At 45.8% G+C, this 20,429-nt stretch overlaps 1 protein-coding gene across 3 annotated transcripts in view; it reads right to left on the bottom strand.

Moving 5' to 3' along the window:
- ACAN (aggrecan) overlaps positions 1–18,106 on the bottom strand; it is a 49,721-nt gene extending 31,615 nt beyond the window's left edge. The window contains exons 1-2 of one of the 3 annotated variants that reach the window (XM_074549232.1): positions 18,001–18,106; positions 17,631–17,899 (exon numbers count right to left, since the gene is read on the bottom strand). The gene's annotated coding sequence lies outside the window, so the exon portion shown is untranslated. Of the gene's footprint in view, positions 1–17,630 lie in introns of all 3 variants that reach the window. The other 2 variants (XM_026791305.2, XM_014264569.3) reach the window with 2 other exon arrangements.
- Positions 18,107–20,429: the final 2,323 nt, after the last annotated feature.

The raw sequence follows: 20,429 nt of genomic DNA, 5'->3' as shown, positions 1-20,429 counted from the left end.
AGGCACAGGATAATGGGTAAACAGCTTCTTGAAGAAGCAGCTCTGGGAGCAAATGAGTAAAGAGGGAGGTCTGTGTGAGCAGATGTGGATAGCATGGGTGGTGGAGACCTGCTCTGCCTTGACAAGGGGAGTGGGGAGGTTGATCCTGTCATTCTAAACCCCAGACTGAGCAGGGTGAGGAGCTCCAGTGTGGATGCTGTCTCTTACTGAGGTGTAGGTTCAGGGCACAGGAAGGTGCAGTTCAGTGTGTGAGAGGGTCAGTGTGTGCTCACTCAGATGGGATCTGGCACAGAGGAACAGTGCTCAAGGATAAGGAAAGTGTTGGTGTCACTGTCATGTTTTCTGAAAAATCCCTTTGCCATGATTTCTTCTCCTGGGAAGATGAGAAGCCTCAGAGAAAAAACAATATTACCTCATTTGCTTCTCCCTGGTTTACTGCTTTGGAATGTGGCTGGAGATTGTTTACCAACAGGTGCATGTTTGATTGGTTCCTGTGAATTGTTTTTACTTAATGACCAATCACCATCAGCTGTGTGGGACTCTGAGGAGTCAGTCACAGAGTTTATCTTTCTTGTTAGGCCTTCTGATGTATTCTCTATTCTTTGGTATAGTTTGATTATGGCACTCTTTATTATCATATAATAAAGAAAAATAATATAAAATAATATAAAATAATAAATAAAATAAAATAAATACAGTATAAAAATAAAATAATAATAATAATATAAAATAATAAATTTGCCTTCTAAGAACATGGAGTCAGATTCTTTCATCTCTCACCTCGTCCTGGGGACCCCTGCAAATGCCACAGCTCAGTACAGCCTGGAGCAGGCTAAGCAGTGGCAGGAACATCCCCTGCTCAGGATCTTATTGGTTGGCCCCCTTGAATGGCTAAGGAGAGAAGCCTTGGAAACATGCTGGGAGCACAGCCAATGCCCCTGCCATATGTGTCATAAATAACACAGGCCTCTGGACATGTCCTCCTTTGATTTCTTTGAAAATCATTGAGGTATTCTGGCTACTAGAATAAGGAACTGCCAGGTCACTGCTGGAAAACTCCAATTCAGTTGCAGGATCCTTCTCTCCTGGCAGAAGCTGTTCTGCACACACTTTGGTGGAGCTGAAAAGAGAAGTTTGTCCAGGCCCTAGTGGGGAGCCCTGTGAGGGGTAATTCCTGCAGCACAGAGCCCTACAGACAGGCAGCAATGATCACACCATGCTTCCTGCCAGGTCCATGCTACAAAAACACCATCCCTGCAGACTGTCCTCCTGCAAAACCCCATTTGCACCTTCTGAGGGAGCAGCTGGAGCAGGCAGGTTTGTGGTGAGAAGAGAGGAGGAGGCAGGAGGAGTTACACAAGGTCAGAGCTGTGCCTCTGTCCCTCTGCGGGGTACCGACCAGCCTGGAGCAAGAAGAATCCAACCAAAGTGCCACAAAAATTCCAGCCGTCCTACCATCTCCAACCAGTGCCCAAGACAGAAACAAGGCCCTCTCCAATTCACCCTGGGCCTGGAAGGATTCAGGAAAGAACTCTTGCCTTTCTGAGAAGGACAGGGTTGGGAATTGCTGCTCTGCTCAGGAGCTCCCCATCCCAGAGTACAACTGTCCCTTTCACTGAAGTTTATTGCCACTCTATTTTACTCCTAACACTGTGCTTCTCTGTCAGGTTGTGTGCAGTGTCCTAAATTTGCTGCATATAAATGTGTTTATTTGAGAATCCAAGTGTGTGTGGAGGGAAGTGTGTGCCTGTGTGCAGACAGGTTTAATCCCTTGCTCTCCCAACCACATCCCCACCTTTTCAAAGGAGTGAAGAACATAGAGGGAGCAAGAAAAGGAGAAGTCTTCTACTACAGTGGAAGTTCAACAAAGTACCTACACAGTCAGACTCTACAGTGGAAAATAGCCAGATGGCCCAAATTTGCAGCACAGTCAAAGATGCTTACTGGAAAGCATTTTCTGTTCTAGTCTATTTTAATTGAATCCCAGCTGCAGTTTTTCCTGTGGCCTTTTCTTGCTCCAGACCATGTTAATCACCCTTGTTGCAATTGTTTTCCTTTTTTTTTTATTTTTTTTTTTTTGGGCAGAGGTGTCATTTTTAAGCTTCCTTCTTTCTCAGTTTTGGAAAGCCTTATAGTACACTTCCATTTTGCTTCTGGCAGCTGACAAAACGTCACTCATTACCTAGAAGATATGCCTGGATATAAAGGCATGTCCAAAGACAATATTTCCTCTAAAATTATGGATATAAAGAGGCTCCTGAGCAGGAGTTAAAATCACCTCTGTTTATTTAGCCTTGGATTCTCTTTCTTCAACAGGTTTTCCATCCCCAGCTTATTCCCCACCAGGAATGGACTTTAGTTTCTCTAGGACACGTGGTCACCTCCATTCAGCTTTATCTCAACATTATCATTTTCAGCTATCAGCATTTGAGACCAGGAGTCTGAGGAGACCCCATCACCCAGCAGGGGCATCAGGAGAACACACCCCATGCCCTTGTAGGTTTTGGAATCAAGCAGTGGTTTCTGCTCTCCTCTGTGAACCTACAGACTGCTCCTCTGTGATCTCTACTAACAAACACTTTATTGTCCCTCTGTGTGTTCTCAGCCTCTGTGCTGGAATCAGGGTTTGTCAGTTAAAAATCTCAGACAGGTCCAGGAAAAGGGAGGGAAGGAAGGGGAGGTGGGTGAAGTGAGTGAGGCAGGCAAAATCAGTTTTATTTCTTCTTTTCTTTATAATAAGGCAAAATTTTGGAACAGAAACATGGCAATAACTGCACTCCTGTAATTTTTCATGTTTTTTCAGCTGTAAAGAAAATAAGAGAAATATTCCATTCTGTCTGGCTTCCTAACCATTCTGCAAGGTCTTTATGTGCAGAGCAGCTTGGATGCTGCTCCTGCCTGCTCAGTTCCTGAAACTATCCCTGCAACAACAAAGTCTTTTCATTTTTTTCCCAATCACTGACAGCAACTGCTCAGACATTTTGCCATGGAGGCATGTGGTCCTGACAGCCCTGCAGGATTGCTCCAGGGGATGGCAAGCTGGTGGCAGTGAGGCACTTTAGGTGCACAAAACAGACAACATTTATTGAAGATGAGGGATAATGTGAGGTTTCACCTCAAGCCTCAGCTGGCTCCTGTCCTCAAGCACCCCTTGCCACTGCAGGTATGGACATGGTCAAACCAGGGTGTCTTTAGCCATGACATGAGCTCCAGAGCTCCTCTCTGTCCTCCCACACAGACAGCCAGAGCTGGTGCTTGCTCTGCCCTTTCCAGTGTCTTTATGACTTCTCTTCCAATAAAACAGTTGCAGTCTGTTATAATTTATCTGATTATACTGTTCACACACTACAGGAAAATTCAAAATGTTCAGGGTTGTAGGCTCATGCTTTGAATGAGCAAGGTTCCAGAGGAAATCTTGACAAAACCTAAAGAGTCCCATGCTAGGTTCAGTTAGTGATCCAAGCCCAGACAGATGGGCTGGAACCAAACTCCTACAAAATACAAAAGGTTTCCCAAGCATTTATCTGATATCTGCCACAGAACTGCTCCCATCTTCCCCTGATGTACATTGGTTTTACATTATATCTCCACTGATTTCAGCAACAAGTTAAACACACAGGCTCCAGGACACCACCAGTCATTCCAAAACCATCCCTCCTGCAGGAAAACCAGAACTGTCTGCCACTAGCAACACCCACCATGGTAATTTTTCTATCCTTCGAGGACAGGGGAGTTGTAAAACACCCACTATGGCAAGCAGATGAAAGCTGGAGCCTTTCAGGCAAGGTGTGGGATCAGCACCAAGCCCTGGGCTGCCGTGGCTCCAAGTGTCTGCTTGATATGGAAAGCCAGAGCTACACTCACACAGGCACTGGAGCCTGTGAATTCAAGGGAACAATGAGCCTTTGAGACTGGCTGAAGCTCACACTCAAAATCCTCTCTAGTCCAAGAGAGGAACTGAAAGTTCTTAAAGAGCAGTTAATCTCCTTATAAAATAGGTGTCTGAGCTGAGAACCTTTAAAGAGGAGTTCAGCCTTTTCTGTCAGCTAGAAAGGGAGCCTGGAGCACTGTTAGACATCTAATTTTTAGAAATTTGTGGGTGATTATGCACTCCATAAAGTCTTCTTATATCCTGTCCACTTTTTCTGGAGCTGCTGTCAGCCTCAAGTGAAACTCCCCCAGACATGGGAAGGAAAACCAGCACAACAAAAAAAGAGAAATCAGATTCTCCCCAGATGTGAGGTGTGAAGATGGCAGCTTGGGCCATGACCCAAGGAGAGACCTTAAACTGACAACTTTTAATATAGACCTTATATAATATTTAACTTTTAATAAGAGACCTTAAACTGATAACTTTTTCCACCCAAATGCACAGGCTCACTATAAATCCCATGAAAACCACAAAAGCTGTTGTTTCTGTGCACACAGGATTGGAGCTGCCAAAGCCCAGTATGGAGGAGGAGGAAGAAAAGATTGAGGGGCCTGGAAAATCCTCTGAGGGAGATTGTGTAGGATGGGTAAAGCTCATCTGAGGGGCAGCATCCTCTTGTCCCCATCTCAGGATGTCCTATTGCTCTGCTGGAGCGTGTGGATGATGCACAGGCTGCACTGGAGATTTTCCCTAGTGCACAGTTTGACTTCTCTCTTGTTTCAGGAGAAGGCCGAAACGTCATTTGTACAAAGATGTGGCCTTAACAGTGAGAAATCATCCCTCTCTGGCTGCAGAACAAGATGTGAATGTGGCTACAGGACAGCAAATCTCTGCAGTGCTTCTGTGCTGGCAGAGGATTCCAAAGAACCATGGAATGGTTTGGGTTGGAACAGAACCTTAAAGGCTTCATGGACAGCCCTTCTGCCCTGACCCAGCTCAGCCCTTCAGAAGAATGGCTTTCCAGAAAGTAATGAAGTCTTTGAAACCATGTTTTATTAGAGAATCTGTAGGCATGGAGACCTAAATCTTCACAAGCTCATTACTGCCCAGGTCTGGTAGCTGGTAACACTCTGCTATCCCAAATCACCTTGGATGCTCCTACGAAATGCCATGTGGAAGTTCGCCTAACAGGGCACTGGGTGGCACTGGAAGAGACACTGCAAAGCTGGTTCCGGCTTGATTTTTCCAGGTGGACAGAAAACATCAAGCTAGCTTGGACTAACAATAACCTCAGGAGGCTCAAGGTGAGAGCCACAGGACCCTGTGTGTGGCTGTAAGGTCTCTCTAGTCACTGTGCCACGCTGATGCCATGTTGTAACCCCATGGCCCCATTGCATTAATGTTATGAATTAATTAATGGGAATGAACACCTCTCACAAGATACAAAACTGCAGCAACCTCTGGCTAAGGACACTTTCTCCTTTCTTCACACATCAGACTCCACCATGATCTTGGGTGAGGCTGTCCATGCTGGGAATACACACAGCTGGTGACACTAAACCTCCTCATGGTGTCATAAAAAACCAAAAAAAGATAGGTGAACAATCAAATCCTATCTGTGCCTTGATTTAGAGTACAGTATGCTGCTGGTGCTTAACAGCAGTAAAAGAAACCTTTCATCCAGCTTGGAGGAAGAGCTTCCAGCTTCATCACAGCCTCACTATCTGCCTCTTTTTGCTCCCCATTTTCTCTTTCCAAAGTTGGCACCTGAAAGTTTTCTCTGCATTAATTCCAGACATTGTGTAAACACTGTGCTTAGATTTACTTAAATGAGGCTGTTTCAGGCCCAGTTTTCCTCCCAAGTGGATTTCCTGTCTCATAAATTCAAGACATGACCAGTTTAGTTTTGCTAGGAAGGTGGACTCTCAAACTGATCCTCCCTTTGGGATGACCTGGAAGACAAAAGGGCAAATGGCATGGGAGAGGGCCTGGGTTTTTCTGATTACTGCTGAAAGAGGGGAGCCATCCTGCCATGAGCTGTTCAGGATGCAGTGCCAGTGCTCCAGGAGCCTGTTGCTATTTGCCATAAATAATCTGCAGCTTTTGAAATCTACCAATTTCTTGGCATATTTTTTTCCTTCATAATGCCAGAAGATGGAGAACAATCTTTTCTTACTGAGCAGATCACTGGTATTTTCATTGGAAAAGTATTTTCTCCTGCATCCAGATCCTCAAAGTATTTGTGACTTCTTAGAAAGGCACATGCATACCAAATGTTCCCACACACTCTTTGTGCAAGGCAAGCAGAGGAAGTCCCAGGAGTAAAAGAGCTTTTCCTCCCAGCCTCTACTCATTGGGACTTCAGGTAATTTCTCTGGCAGCAATGTGAACCCCCAGCCACAATGAAACTGTGAGTTTTGCTAGTGCTGCTGAAGGATCTCACACACTCTGGTGTCAAAAGAAAGGTCTTTGCCAGAGCATTGAGGTGGGTTTTCACCAGAGTGGTCTGTTGTCTGGGAATTATATGATCACTCTCAGTTCTGAAGGTCCTGGGTTCACTCTGCCTTCCAGCTTATGGAGAGGGCATGCAGCACAAAGAGACCACAAGCTCCACATTCAGACTATAAATGAGGGTTTTGCTGCCTTGGCTGTGTTGAACAAGACTCTCCTACTTCTCCATTTCCTCTGCCAGCAAACCTCTGACAACTAAATTGAGCACAAAACATCCATGCCAGCTTGTATTTCTCCAGGAGGTTGAATGGCACAGGAAGGATTAAGGAAGAGAAGCAGCTTTTCACTCCCATCTCTGGTTCTAGGAAAACTCAATCAATGCCTGGGCACTGCACCCCCTGAAACTGCCTCATGCATGACAGCAGGAGAATGGTTCGCTGTCTCCTCTCATTTCCTCCTCAACCAGCTCTCCCAGACCACTTTGTCCCCCTCTTGACAGCTTCAGCAGTGGTGACAGGTTTTGTGGGCCCTGGACAAAGCTCTGCCTCTTGGTCCGGTCCAGGGATGGAGCCAAACAGCCGGCGGGTCCTGGTTTGCCCTGGCTCTGCAGACCAGGGCCTTTCCTGGAAGTGTGTGGATGGCTTAAGGCCCTGCTGAAATCTCACCAGATAATCTCTTCTTTCATGTTTTCCCTTTGTATTCATCCCCAGTCACTCTCCCAGCCGTTGCCATCTCATGGCACTCATAGAATGATAGAATGGTTTGGGTCTGATGGGATATTAAAGATCATGCAGTGCCAACCCCTCTGCTGTGGGCAGGGACACCTTTCACTAAACCACACTGCTCAAGGCCCTGTCCAACGTGGCCTTGAACACTTCCAGCCATGGGGCATCCACAGCTTCTCTGGGCAACCTGTGCTGGTGTCTCACCACCCTCACAGGAAAGGGTTTCTTCTTAATATCTAATGTGAACTCCCCTCTGTCAGTTTGAATCCATTCCCTTTTGTCCTGTCACTACATGTTCCTGTCCCAAGTCCCTCTCCAGCTCTCCTGCAGCGCCTTTAGGCACTGGGAGGTGCTCTAAGGTCTCCCTGGAACCTTCCCTTCTCCAGGCTGAACACTCCCAGCTCTCCCAGCTTGTCTCTAAAAAGCACTCCAGACCTCTGAGCATCTTCATAGCATTGCATAGCTGCACAGTTCCTTCCTTTTTTCATGTGCTCAAACTCTTCCTGTACCAGGAGACCATTCTAGTGTTTCTTAGTGTTTCACTCTGAGCTGAGACACACAGTGTGTGTTTAACTTAACTAGCTCAGTCAATAAGTTCTGTGTTTAATTTAGTGCTGCTCCGTTCTTTTTGGAGAACAGAGTGCAGCCAACTGTCCTGTCCTGCACCAGCCATTCCAAGGGGATTTCATAGTGCAGGGAACACCAAGGGATGCTCAGTTCTCCGTGCTAGGGGTGCTTCCATTGGGCACGGACACTCACCCACTGCTTCTATTCACTTGTCAGGTCACTTTGTCCAAACAGTAATTCCTGCCTTTGGTTCAGACTGTCCTTTTCTTCTTGGGAAGAAACCAACAGGGACTCCAGGCAGGAAATAAATCTCTCCCTTGTGTTTTTCTGCTATGGTGGTGCTTTAGAATGGAGCCAAATTGTACAGAGGAGTAGAAACCACAATGAGAAAGAAGATAAGGACAAAATGGTTCACAGCCAAACTAGCTTGTTTTGGGGCTGCCACAGAGGGGGACCATCCATCAGAGACCTCAAAAGCTTTAAGTCCTATTTTATGAGACTGGCAAGGGAGCTGGAAAGAAAGGAGTGATGTGATGGAAAAGATGCCTAAGAAATTGTTCTCCCTGCAATGGATGTTGTTCTCTGGGTGATGTATTCACCCACCCAGGAGGAAAGGTAATGGGACTCTGCATCATAAGAGAGAGAATAAGGGGCAGAAGAGTTTCAGTTCCTTGCCTTGAGATTCTCATCTTGGCTCAGGCCAAAACATCACCAAGAAAACCCTTCAAACAAACACTTCCTAAAAAAGCAACACAGATAAAAGGGTAAGATTTTAATCATGTGTGACCCATTGCTCAGTCCAAAACTCAATCACAGACTTTTCCTTTTTTCCCAAATGAGGTCTTAGTGTCTTCTTGAAACTCTGCCCACACTGAAAAGTCTGTTCCCCTCAAACACATGGTGAAACTATGCTAAAGAACAGAGACACTGCACTGGAAATACAGCCAAATTCTGTGACCTGAATGTACATTTTGTATATAGAGATCCTTCAATCTTATAAATCTTATAAATGGGTTTAGGTATGGTATAACTTAGGAGAAAACTGTGTGGATGTGACATTGAAAGAGAGAACACGAGGAAGACAATTACCCTCTCCAAAATGGGTTTCAGTCTAGGGTCAGTGAATGAATATCAATAATCTTTTCATTCCAGCTCACATCTCTGGGCTCCCCTGAATAACCCCAGCACAGACAGATGACAGTCTCTGCCTTAGGGATCTTGGAACCTAGAAAGGTTCTGCTGGCCAAGCTTAGACAGCCCAGATGTGAATTTGGGGAGACCACGGGAATCCTGAATAAAAGCAAGGCTCTAACATGAAATATAAAATTATTCTGTAAGGTGTAGACTGTGAAGGGAAAGAAATGTAACCCTAACACAAGCCACAGACATTTGGAGAGCTGCAGCTGCTAAGCCCAAATTTGCAGTTTGCTAAGCAAACTCTGTATGTCATACGTTCAAAAAGAGAAAGTGAGGTATGGAGAAAACCCAAACAGCAATTAGATGAGAAAAACAAGTTTTCTGAGAGGTAAATAAATAAATTCCTATGTATGAGATGTGGCTGAGGAAGAGCTCCAAAATGTTGCCCAGTGTTTGCTGAAGTGTTCTGTAAGGGCAACAAAAAATGTTTTTCCAGAGATATGTGGAACACCTTAAAACTAACAGTGCCCACATTTTAAGGCACAGAAAGGCACCAACACAGATCCCCTTGTAGGCAGAATAACTGCCTAGCAAAGAGTTTAAAATATGCACATATGGTCCAGCGTTGATGGAGGAGATGTGGGCTTTAAAATGGACCCTAGAGCACATTATGCTGGTATTTAAACTCAAATATGCAACAATACTAAGGGAAACTGTATAAAAGTAAATTTGTTTTGTACTATTGGCATAAAAGACCAATTCAAAGGCAAGTAATAGTTATGATTTATTTTAACCTATCTTGTCATTCTTCCAATAAGACAGGCAGGTAAATTTTTTGTGGCTATATCCAGTTACCACTGGAATCAGTAGTAAAGATGCCATTTACCTCTGAGGCTGGGAACATTAATCCCAAATTCTTCTATTAAAACCTAGTTGAGACAGGTAACTGCTTGCAAGTCCTGAAAAGACAGCAGGGAGAGCCCTCAAAAGGATGTCTAAATCCCCACAAGTTTGCACAGAGAACACTGCTTTCAGACAGAAGAAGAATTGATTCCTTAAGACAATACAGCAAGGAAAATGCACTATGGCTTTTACACACAGTGTGAGAATTGGATGAAATCATACATAACATTTGGGCACTGTCACACAGCAGCCTGCAGAGCATGGAAATTCCACAGCCATCACAGCTTTAGTGGGCATTGATGCACCACTGAAATAAACCACACAACAGGAGAGATGCTCAGGAAAATAGCTGACAACTAAATGTTCAAACCAAAAATATTCTCTCTAACATTTAGAATGAGCATTCCTGCAATCACTGTTAAATGAGTCATGTTTTCAGTTAATGGTTTTTAGTGAAAACACAATGGGAAGGTGAGGGCCTACAGTGAGATTCATTTTGGCCCCTTAAATTTGGTCCATACAGAGTCCAGCCTTGTCCAGGCAATATCTAGAATCCCTTGAACTTCCTGTGGGCATTGGGAATGTACAAAATCCATCCAAAATGTACAGAGGGACATCCTCTCCCCTCAGGCTGTGAGCCCTGTGCCTGCTCTCTGCACAGCTCAGTGTATCTCATTCCCACCATAAGGAGATTGCAAAAGGGAATGAAAACTAAAAAAACCCAAAAAACTAAAAGCAAGTATTTTGGAAAGCAAAAGACACCAGACCCACTGGCCATTAACAAATTTAACGGATTGCTTCTATATCGTGCTTTCAAGGATCTTGAGTACAAATTTTGACATTATAGCAAAGGGTATAGTGCTTTCTCATGAGATGCTGTGAGATTTCTGGGGATGTCAACACTGTGCAGTAAAACTCTGCTGGTCTGCCCAATTGTGCAGGGTATTTCAGAATTTAGAGATGCAAATGGCTGAGGAAGGCACATAATGGAATTTGCAGAATTGCTTCTCTCTGTGTTTGGGTACTCTGCTGTAAAACTGGCTTTGAATTCCTAAAGCAGCTTCTGGGAAAGGACTGATTTTATAAGGGAGATAAATCCAATCAGCTATCAGAGCATCTAATGACACTCGTAACCAACCAGTTTAGTAACATTATTGTTTAATTATATCAAACAGCACAGAAGAGAGACGTCTCTAATGGGTGAGGTACTGCATGCAGATTTACAGAAACCCAGTCAGCTACACTTGGTGTTACAGAGCAGAAAGCAATCCAGTTGGAGAGTAGAAGAAACTGGAAATGAAATGTGCCAGGGTTGAAGAGAAGGTGCCAGCCAATGTATTTATCTTCTCTTTTGCCAATACACACAATGGAGAAATGAGTAAAGCCTGAGTGTTAAACTGAGACTGCAGTGTGAGAAAGTTTCCATTCCAAACACAAAAAAACCCCAACCTTCTTGTCTTTTCTGCTAGACTGTGATTCTGAAGTTGCTAGAACACCCTTTCTCCATCAATACCTGAGCAGATGAGGTGCCATGGAATATGCAGGAGGAAAGAAGAACTTTAACATCTAGGAAAGAATAAGCATAACATTCACAAAGTACATGTGTTTATGTCAGTTCAATATGCTTATCCAAGTAGGAGGCCAATGGCAATTGTAGGCAAATAACCAAAACAAGAGCAGAAGTGAGGTGTCCTGTGTGAATTTAAAAGCTGAAAAGGGACAGTGTGATATTCATCAGAGATCAGCTCACTTGAGAACTTTTTTCTCAGGAAGGCTTCACAGACCACACTGAACTTGAAGCCATATTTCTCAGAGGGGTGATGGTGCCTGGGTGAGATAATTCAGGTATATTTTATGTGCCAGTGAGAGCTGGAAGCACATCATTGAAGGTGAGTTGAAATGGAGATCTTGGTTGTCTCTGGGTTCTTAATTAAATTCTTCACATTCCTGCTTGAATATGGCAAAAGAATGACCAAAATGGTCCAAAACACACTCATCTGCTGATGGGTATATGGAAGGTACATGTGCCTATCTCTGTGCTGATATGGGAATGATTTTGCAGATAAAATGGGTGCAGAACTGCAGAGGGGATCAAAGGCATGCTGGGGTTGGCCTGGAGCATTCAAAATGCTGTTCAGATTCAGAGCTGAGCAATGAAGAGCCTTCTGTCCTCTGCTAAACACATCTGAACATCATTGGTGGCGCAGAATCCTTTCATGTCTCCTGTGACAGGCAGGAGCCACACAAGAGGACCAGCAAGTGATCTCTGCTGTAAGCAGCACCAAGGGGTTTTTCCAGGAGACAAACTGCAGGGAATCTGGGAATTATGAAGACACAAGTATTTTGTCCTGACTCTGGAAAAGTGCCTCCTGGTTATGAAGGACATGAGGAAGGGTCACAATCCCACAGGCTGGCTGGCTAAGCAAAGGGGTGATCCTTTTCCTGCTGACACAGAGAGATGGCTGCAGAGTAGCTTTAGCTCTGTGGCCACTGACCACCCTGTTTCATGAGAGAAGGCCCAGCTATCAGTGGTGAAGTGCTGAGCTGGCAGCCCAGTGTCCCTCTCTGCACAGGGCTGGTGTAGCAGGCAATATTAGCAGAGTAAGGACCCTGCAGCCTGATGGGATCACTTACATATCAATTACTACGAGGCAGCAGGGTATTATTTCTACAATAAGGGTATTATTTATACAATAAGTGCTATACAAAACAGCAGAGCAATATTTAGAGGGCAAATACTATGGACAGGAAAGCTACAATTTGCTCCGCACCAGCAGGATGTTCTGTGCACTCCAAAGTGCCAGGCAGGATGAGGGTGATGCTCACATGCCAACTACTCTGTGAGGACAGGTTATTATTTAAACCCCAGATACAATGGTAGGGAAAGAGTATTATTTACTAACCAGACCAAATGCAATAGCAGCAGTGGCAGTAACTGCATGGTGTAATTTACAACAGAGGAAAAGACATAATTTGCAGGCCAGTTATTACAGATTGGGAGGGTGTTTGTTGTGGTGGAGCACTGAAGTATTACTTTGAAGCTGAGCACTACAGAGGTACAGGGTATTATTTATACACCAAACACCAGAGAAACTATTTTTTTGGGGGTAAGTAACAGTGACAGTTAATCATTTATATGAAAGCCATTCTGTAATTTCCAATATGTAACCTACATGACTATTTCAACCTTGAAGCTGTGGTACAGATGATGTAATGTTAATTATACTGAGATCTACAGCTGCTCTACCACAGGACTGCTAAGCTGGAATAATCTTCTGCAGTCAGTAGATTTAGGCCAGCAAAACTCCTGAATCTGCCCTGCCCTGTGCAAAGCCTGTGGGATTTCCAGGGGTGTTTATCCCTGACCCTATGCAGGGTCCCAGCAGGAGCTGCAGGTTCTGCTGTGGATTACAGGTTATTCAATCACCAGCACAGCCACTGCTCTCTCAGCAGAGGTGCAAATGATGGATGGGAGCTCCAGCTGGAAGGGATCAGCAGCATTTTCATCTGTTTATCAGCTGCTGACCTTTGCATTTTTTTTTCCACACATCTTTCTCATCCAGTCTGTGATCTAACCTCAGGCAGGAGATGTTCCTTGGTTATTTCCTTTTAGTTTCCCCTACAGATTTTTGTGTCCTGTCAAATTATTCCTATTAAGTCAAATAAATCTGTATGTCCTACAGCCATGACAAATGATTTCTTTTGTCTTTCAGTGGTTGTCTACACGACTAAATAAACAAATAATGGTGTCCAAGTCTTCTGCCCACTGCTAACCAAGGGCACTGGAGGATCCAAAGGCACATGGAAATTGCCAGACCAGATGAAACCAATGGTGTGTGCTCAGACCAGCATCCTGTCTTAGACAAGACCTATATTACCAGCTTCAGAGCAAAGTTCTCATCATTGAAAAATAGGGAGTAAATTGCTGAGGAGGAAGTTTCTCTGAACACTAGGCATTTAGTGGTTCCCTTCTGCCTTGAAGCATGAGTATTTACATTCCATATTCTCCCACTAATGCACACCAGGTTTATTTGGCATGGTTTGATAGACAATTTTACTCCTCACAGGCCTAACCCATGAACACTACCCTGCCAGAAGAGATTTCCTGTCCTGATCACTTCATCCCCATGACATGAGGTAGCTGCTCTTGCCTTTTTGTCTCTTGTCACTTGATGTGGGCTCTGTTGAAGTGAGTCCCTTTCCTCCAGGACCTGCCCTGCCCAGTGCTGGGCACAGAGGCAGGCTGGGTTCATCTCCCCACACCAAGGTGTCTCAGGAGATCCCTGGCTCCCTGATAACCTGGTGGCAACCAGGACTATCCAAGTGTTCAAGGGTCATGTGGTGCCTCGCTAATATCATAGCAAGCACTGGGGTCAAGCTGTGCAGACCTGCTTCTCATGGGACATCACCTAACCCAAGTTCTTCACAGCAGTCACTGCTCCTTTCCATCATAAGCCCCCATGCAATCAGGACACAGGAATTGAGCAGTGAGGTAGGGCTATTCATTCACCTGAGTTAATTTTGGGTCTTGTCCAAAATTTTCTTTACTTCTTCAAGTGCCCCAGGTATCCTCTGGCTTGATCTATTCTATGGAAAAGCCATGAGTTGCATAAAGCCTTGGTTAACATAAAGAGCAACTACAAAGGTGAAAACACAGAGGATTATGCTTGTCAGAGGTCTTTAATTATCCTGCTTTAATCTTTAACCTGCTCCCTTCTCTCAGCAGAACACTTTCTGTGGCTCTCCTCTTGCCCAGCTCCCTAGCACAGCAAATTTTCCCCTCAGCCATCCTCAGGAACTGCCAGACCCATGGAAACCCACCGGCAAAGCAGCTTCCAGGCCACTTCCATGCAGCATGTACAGCAGGAATGGGGTCCTGGCGGCCTCTGGACATCACTGTGTGACCAACATCCTCCACTCACAGCATCTCCCTTATCCTTACTTGGTCACAGCAACAATGATACGGCTCCAGCTGCCTCCATCCATCTGCTGGAGCCTTTGGGAGCATTGGATCACTACAGCTGATGGCACAGCAGTGGGGCTTGCAAAGCAGGGGAAGGAAGTGGGAGCAGGATGCTCCATGGGGCTGCTACTTAACACTTCAGGGCATTTCAACAGCTGAAGCACATGGAGGGGCTTGAGGTGCCCAAGCAGAATGGTTCTGGTGTTTCTCATCCTTTCCCCACCCTCTGCTCTCTGCTCTGTACGGATCAATCATCAGCGAGGGGGGATTGAGACGTGGAAATTTTTCTTAAAAAAGGAAAGTCCAGTGAAAAGCATACGGAGGGGAAAAAAAAAATCTCGGTGTGAAGCGTCTCAAAAAAGACTGCGACAAAACCCCCTGCCTATTCATCAGGCCAACAAAAAGCTTCTTTAGATTTATACTGTGAGCCCATTGAGAGGGAGGGGAGGGAGGCAGCTCACACACCGCCCTTGTGCACACAGCAGAGCCCGCAGACCTGCCCCGCACACACAGGCCGGGCTGTTCTGCCCGCTCACAAGGAAGCTCTGAGTTCTTAAAAGTAAACTGTAAGGTTTCCGTTGTTGCACTGGGCTCAAGTAATTTTTTTAATTTTTTTTAAATATATATAACAGCTCCCTCTCTTTGCCTGTCCCTCTCTCTCCTGCACTCTTTAAACAGCCCCGGCTGCTCTGGGCTGCTCGGCAGCCGTCGTGCGCTGGCTCCCTATGTGGTCCAGAGCCACTATGAAGACGGCTTTTGTTAGGGATGCTGGGAAGCTGCCTGAGAGCAGCACACACAGCCCAGCTTGTTCCACACGTGGAGCCTGCACAGGGCTCGGGAAGGGGGGGAAAGGAGGAGGAGGAGAGCAGCTTGGGTTAGGATGTCTTGTGGTAGAGAAGCCGTGCCACCGCTGGCAAGGGAAAGGGGGAAGCAAGGGGATGGAGGAGGAGGGTGGTGGAAAAGATGCCTCAGGCAGCTAAGAAAGGTCCCGTTGATTTTTAAAATGGGACCAGCTGGCTCTCCACCAGCCCACATTGCTGCTGGGTGTCAGTCAGCATGGGAAGGCAGTGAAGTCACTGGATCTGTGCAACTGGCAGGGGATCTGCCCTGGAGAGGGAAGAGGAAGGTAAAGATGGAGTGGGTCTTGGAGTTCTGCAGCCCCTAATCATTATGTGCATCCCTGCACTTAACAACAATCTAATCATTCTTTCCATGTACATTCATTTATTTCTGTCTTTAAAGTGATATCATCCATTCTCTTTTCCTTTAAACCCCTTAATATTCCTCACTTATTGGGAGTGTTTTACAGAGATAATGAGCTGCAGTTTGCTCTGATGGAATCTAAGTCTGCTGAATCTTGTTTAGTGTCCTCTTTTCCTTGGTAAGTTTTCCCCTCCACCTCTTTCACACCCTCAATTTCCTATCCTGTCTGCCCTCCTTGCCCATCCATCCCTCAGGCCTTGTGGTGCTGTCAAACCTGGCTACTGTACAGGGAGGTGATTATATGAAACATTAAACAGCAGCTCAAGTGGAACAGATGGAGCGCCCCTCCAAAGGCTGCCCAGGCTGCAGAAAGAGCTCAGCCTCTGTCCCAGCCAGCGATGGTGGGAGGTGATGCCTCCCCTTCTCCACTCTGACAACAACGTGAAACATCTCAGAAAGAGGCAATGTCCCCTTTGACCTGTCAGGGTAGATACAGTCTCTTCAAGCCGGCAGGAAAATATAACATCAAACAGCCAAAGCAAAGAAAGGAATAGTTCAGCTTCCAGTAGTGCCTTTGCAAGACTTGAAATCCCACAAATTTCAGTCCCCAAACCACTGGCCCCTCTGCCCAGCCAACATCCCTTACTGGGAGCTTATAGATGGAAACCAAAGTCATGAGGAATGCTAAGAAATTCCTCTCTCCCAACTATTTCATTGTGGGATGTTTCCCCCTTTTCCACATCTGGCAAAGCTATTTTAGAAACCAAGGAAAGCTTAACAAACTGAAGTCTTTTTAGCTAAACAACTCAAAAGGGAAAGGTTAAAATGCACTCTTTATTCTGTGTGCAGAGCTCTACTGAGCACAAGATGTAAATGAGAAGTCTTAAAGAGTAGCAAATGAATGGAAAGAAGCAATTTCTGATCGAGATTCTGACAAATAAAACCTTTTTTTTTGCTCACTCTACTTCTGGAGAAGAGCTCAGTTCCCTGAAAACTATTGCTAAAAATATACTTCATGTGTGAATAGCTTTGGAAAACGGGCAGGTACTGAGGAACACCCAGAGCAGCTCACTGGAACCAGCCCAGGGGGCTCTGCCAGCCTCCAGTCCTGACATCCTCACGTACGGGGAGAGCTGTCAAACCCTCAGGCACCCTGGATATTTTCATTCTCTTTCTGAATTTTTCAGCCCCTCCTGAGCTCAGCCCCTGAATTTTTCAGCCCCTTCTAGCTCAGGGCTCACCCTTTGCCTGCCCTGTGGCAGAGCAATGACACCGAGCAAAGCCCTGACCACAGGAAACCCCTGTGCTGCTTGGGAACTCTCCACAAATCAGCAGGACAGCAGCCTCTGTCCCCAGAGCTCAGGGACAGAAGCAGACACATCACCTGAGCTCCAGCAGCAGCTGAAATCCACACAAGAACACACTGATGGCTCGGAGGGAGAATGGGATAACCCTGTCTCTGCTCTCCCACCTCATGGCTCTGACTGCAGCATCTCTGAACCCATCCTTGCTTCCCCTCTCTTCCCCGAGCCTACAAACAAACTTGGCACACAGCTGCTGCCCCTGTCTGGGGGTCTGCTCCCCATAAGGTGTGGGGTGAAGCTGAAGCCCAGCACGGGCTCCCCTTCACAGCTGGCAGGACAGAGAAGCTCCTGCTCAATATCAATTTTACAACTTATCTCACATTTCTCTGCTGGTTGCTCAGCAGGGAAAAAAACCAATCCACTGAGAGCCTGCTTCTCCAGAGCACTTAGGAAAGTTAAGGAAAAGACACCAAGGAGAGAGAAGGGAGGAAAGTGCAATACATTACCTTTAACAGTTCAGTGCAGTGCTTCCAGAATCTAAGTCCCATACACCTGGCAGAGAAATGAGGTCTTTTTCGGCGTTCAAGAAGTAAAGAGCTTGCCACTTCTTGCTGTTACTGTATGTCTTCTTCACAATCTCCAGATGAGTTTTCCTGCGTTTTTGATTTTTGGATTTTTTTCCTTCCCCGGCTCCCCAGAAGAAATCAAAATTCCCTATGTGGTATTTCAGGTCCTTTCAGGCAGTGGCAGCAGCAGCAAGCTTGAAGAGTAAGTACTGTGTGTGAATGGCAAAAAAGAGAGAGAGGGTTTCAGACCACATTAGCTGCCACTGGCTGCAAAAGAGACCATCAAACTCCTGTCAGCCTCCTTAGATACCTCTTGAAGAGCTGGCACTCTAAGTGTATTGGATCCTCCTCTGGATTTTAGAGTAAAGGTAGGCAGGCATCCAGGGGGCAGGGGGAAATAGGAGGGCTTATGGACCAAAAAGGAAGCCCAGCCTCTTGGAAAGAAGGAGGGAAAAAGAAAAAAAAAAAAAAAAAAAACAAAACCCAAACCAAACACCCAACCCAGAAAAGAAAAGAAAGGGGGAAAAAAAGCATTACTGAAAAAAATACTGTAAATGGAGAAAGCCAAATGGGGAGTGGGGGATTAAATTTAGCCCTCTGGTTTGGAAGCAAACTGGCTGGGGCACCACAAGTGGTTGAGAGAGAAGAAATAGTTTGTGTAATAAAAAGAGAATGTGGTTTATGCAAACTAAAATAAGATGAAGCTAATTAAGGCACCTGAGCAAAGTGTGGGTGTCTGCAGTGCAGTCAATATCACTGCAGTCTGAGCAGAAAGGAGCTGCTGGGCTAGCCTACTGGGATAGCCCAAAAACAACAGCAAACAGGACAGTTCAGGGAACTTCTGCATGGCCCCACTTGCTGCTGAGGTAGGGAGGCAGGTGATGGAGGGAAGGAAGGGATGCTCCTGGAAAAGGGAAGCACCTGGAGCATCAGTGACTGATAAGTGATATGAAGGCAGAGAAAGGAGGTGTTTGGGAATAAGTTTGCTTAGAGGTTATCTGGGGTGAACTGGGGAGAAATGGAGAGCCTGTACACACACTTGGTAATGGTGGAGCCTGAAGAGACTACCCCAAAACTGAGGAGGATTCCATAACTGAATCCTGGGCAGCAGTGAAGTTGTGAGAAAGTGCTGAGAGAACTGTAATGTGTTTTCTTTTTCTTTTTTTTATTCTGTGGGGGTGCTGTTACCTTTGAGATGGATAAAAAAGCTGTGACTGGGGGGAGGAAATGGGTCTGTGACTGCAGACCTACACCTTGGCTTGTGCAGGGGCCAGATGACAGCTGGGAGCAGGTGGGAAACTGCTGAGGTGTTCACAGTTGAGAAGCACTTCTCTTCGAAAAATCGTTGTTTCTAACGTGGAATAGAGCACCACCAGCCTAAAGTAGAGATAAAGTCTGAAACTGAGCACAGGCAGGTCCCCCTGTGCACCAAAACCACATGGCTACCCTCAGTATCTCTCCTTCCATTTCTCTTTTATTCTGATCTTTAATATCTGCACTTCCCGCTCTTTTCCCAAGATCCTGCTTTTCTGTCTGGTTTGTGATATAAGTTTCTCCTCTCTCCATAAATTATTTCGGTCCCATGCCTCACTTCAAAACTTGTTTCCTTGACTGCCTCACTTTTTAACCTGGGGCTCATAACCACCAGCCCTGCATCCATCACCCTGACAGGTAATGCTCCCAGACCACAGAGCATGGAGCCTCACTTCTTCCTGCAAGTACCTCATTCCGTCTCAGAGATTCAATACCAAATTTTGGTTGTGAATTTCCCTTTGGATCACCCCCACACACCTTTTTTTCCCCCAGTAGATACCAATTTCAGAACTTTCCAGGTGCCCATCTGTAAAAAGTGCAAAGGGCAGTGAGGGAAAACTTTGGGGAAAGTGTCTTTGCCACGTGAAACACTGCTTTTGGTGCAGCCCAGGGCATGGTTGGCTTTCTGAGCTGTAAGTGCACATTGTTGGGTCATTCTGAGCTTCTTATCCATCAATACTAAGTCCTGCTCCTCAGTGAGAGTAAACTCTGAACCTGTTCTCTGCCCAACCTGTATTGTACTTGCTTCCCACACCTCACAAACCTGTCAGTCTACACAAATGCTGTCAGCTCATATCAAATTTAATTCTTCATCTGCTGAGATAAACCAGGGCCCTACTCAAAGGGCATTGGATCCATCCAAGGGCTGCCACCACCTGCAGGTGCTGGGTGGGCTGGGACAGCCAGGGCTGTGCTGGACCATCACCTGCCTCCCCCCTGCACTAGCTGGGGTGTTTCCTCATGGACAGCACAGTGTAGCCATGGCAATGGAGGGATACAGGCAAAACACACTGCAGATGGGCCATGACAGCTCATGCTCCAGGCAGGACTCGGTATTTCCAGCTGGGCATAAAAGACACATAGACAGGATCTATAAAATGTGACCTGGCTGATTTTGCTCAGACTCACGTACGTGAGACACTCCGAAACAGCTCATGCCTGACCACAGCCCTTTCTCCCCTGTAACATAAAGATCTTTTGGGAAATGTACATGCTTAGTTGTTTTGCTGTGGAATAACTGAGCCCTCTGTACCCTCTGCTGCTGCCGTGGTTTGGCAGAGAAAACCTCATTTGAACCTTTGGTGAGCTTAAGCCAGGGAACAGAGAAAATTCCACTTCAGAGCTGACCAGTTAGGAAAATGTGATGCTCCACACATAGTGGTTTCTTAGCAGCTTCAGGAAAGGGATAGAAACTGCTCAGTACCT

The sequence above is a fragment of the Zonotrichia albicollis genome, chromosome 11 (genome assembly GCF_047830755.1).
Source record: "Zonotrichia albicollis isolate bZonAlb1 chromosome 11, bZonAlb1.hap1, whole genome shotgun sequence".
Lineage (NCBI taxonomy): Eukaryota > Metazoa > Chordata > Aves > Passeriformes > Passerellidae > Zonotrichia > Zonotrichia albicollis.
The sequence above is the reverse complement of the archived record's forward strand: the minus strand, read 5'-3'. Positions and strand labels throughout refer to the sequence as shown.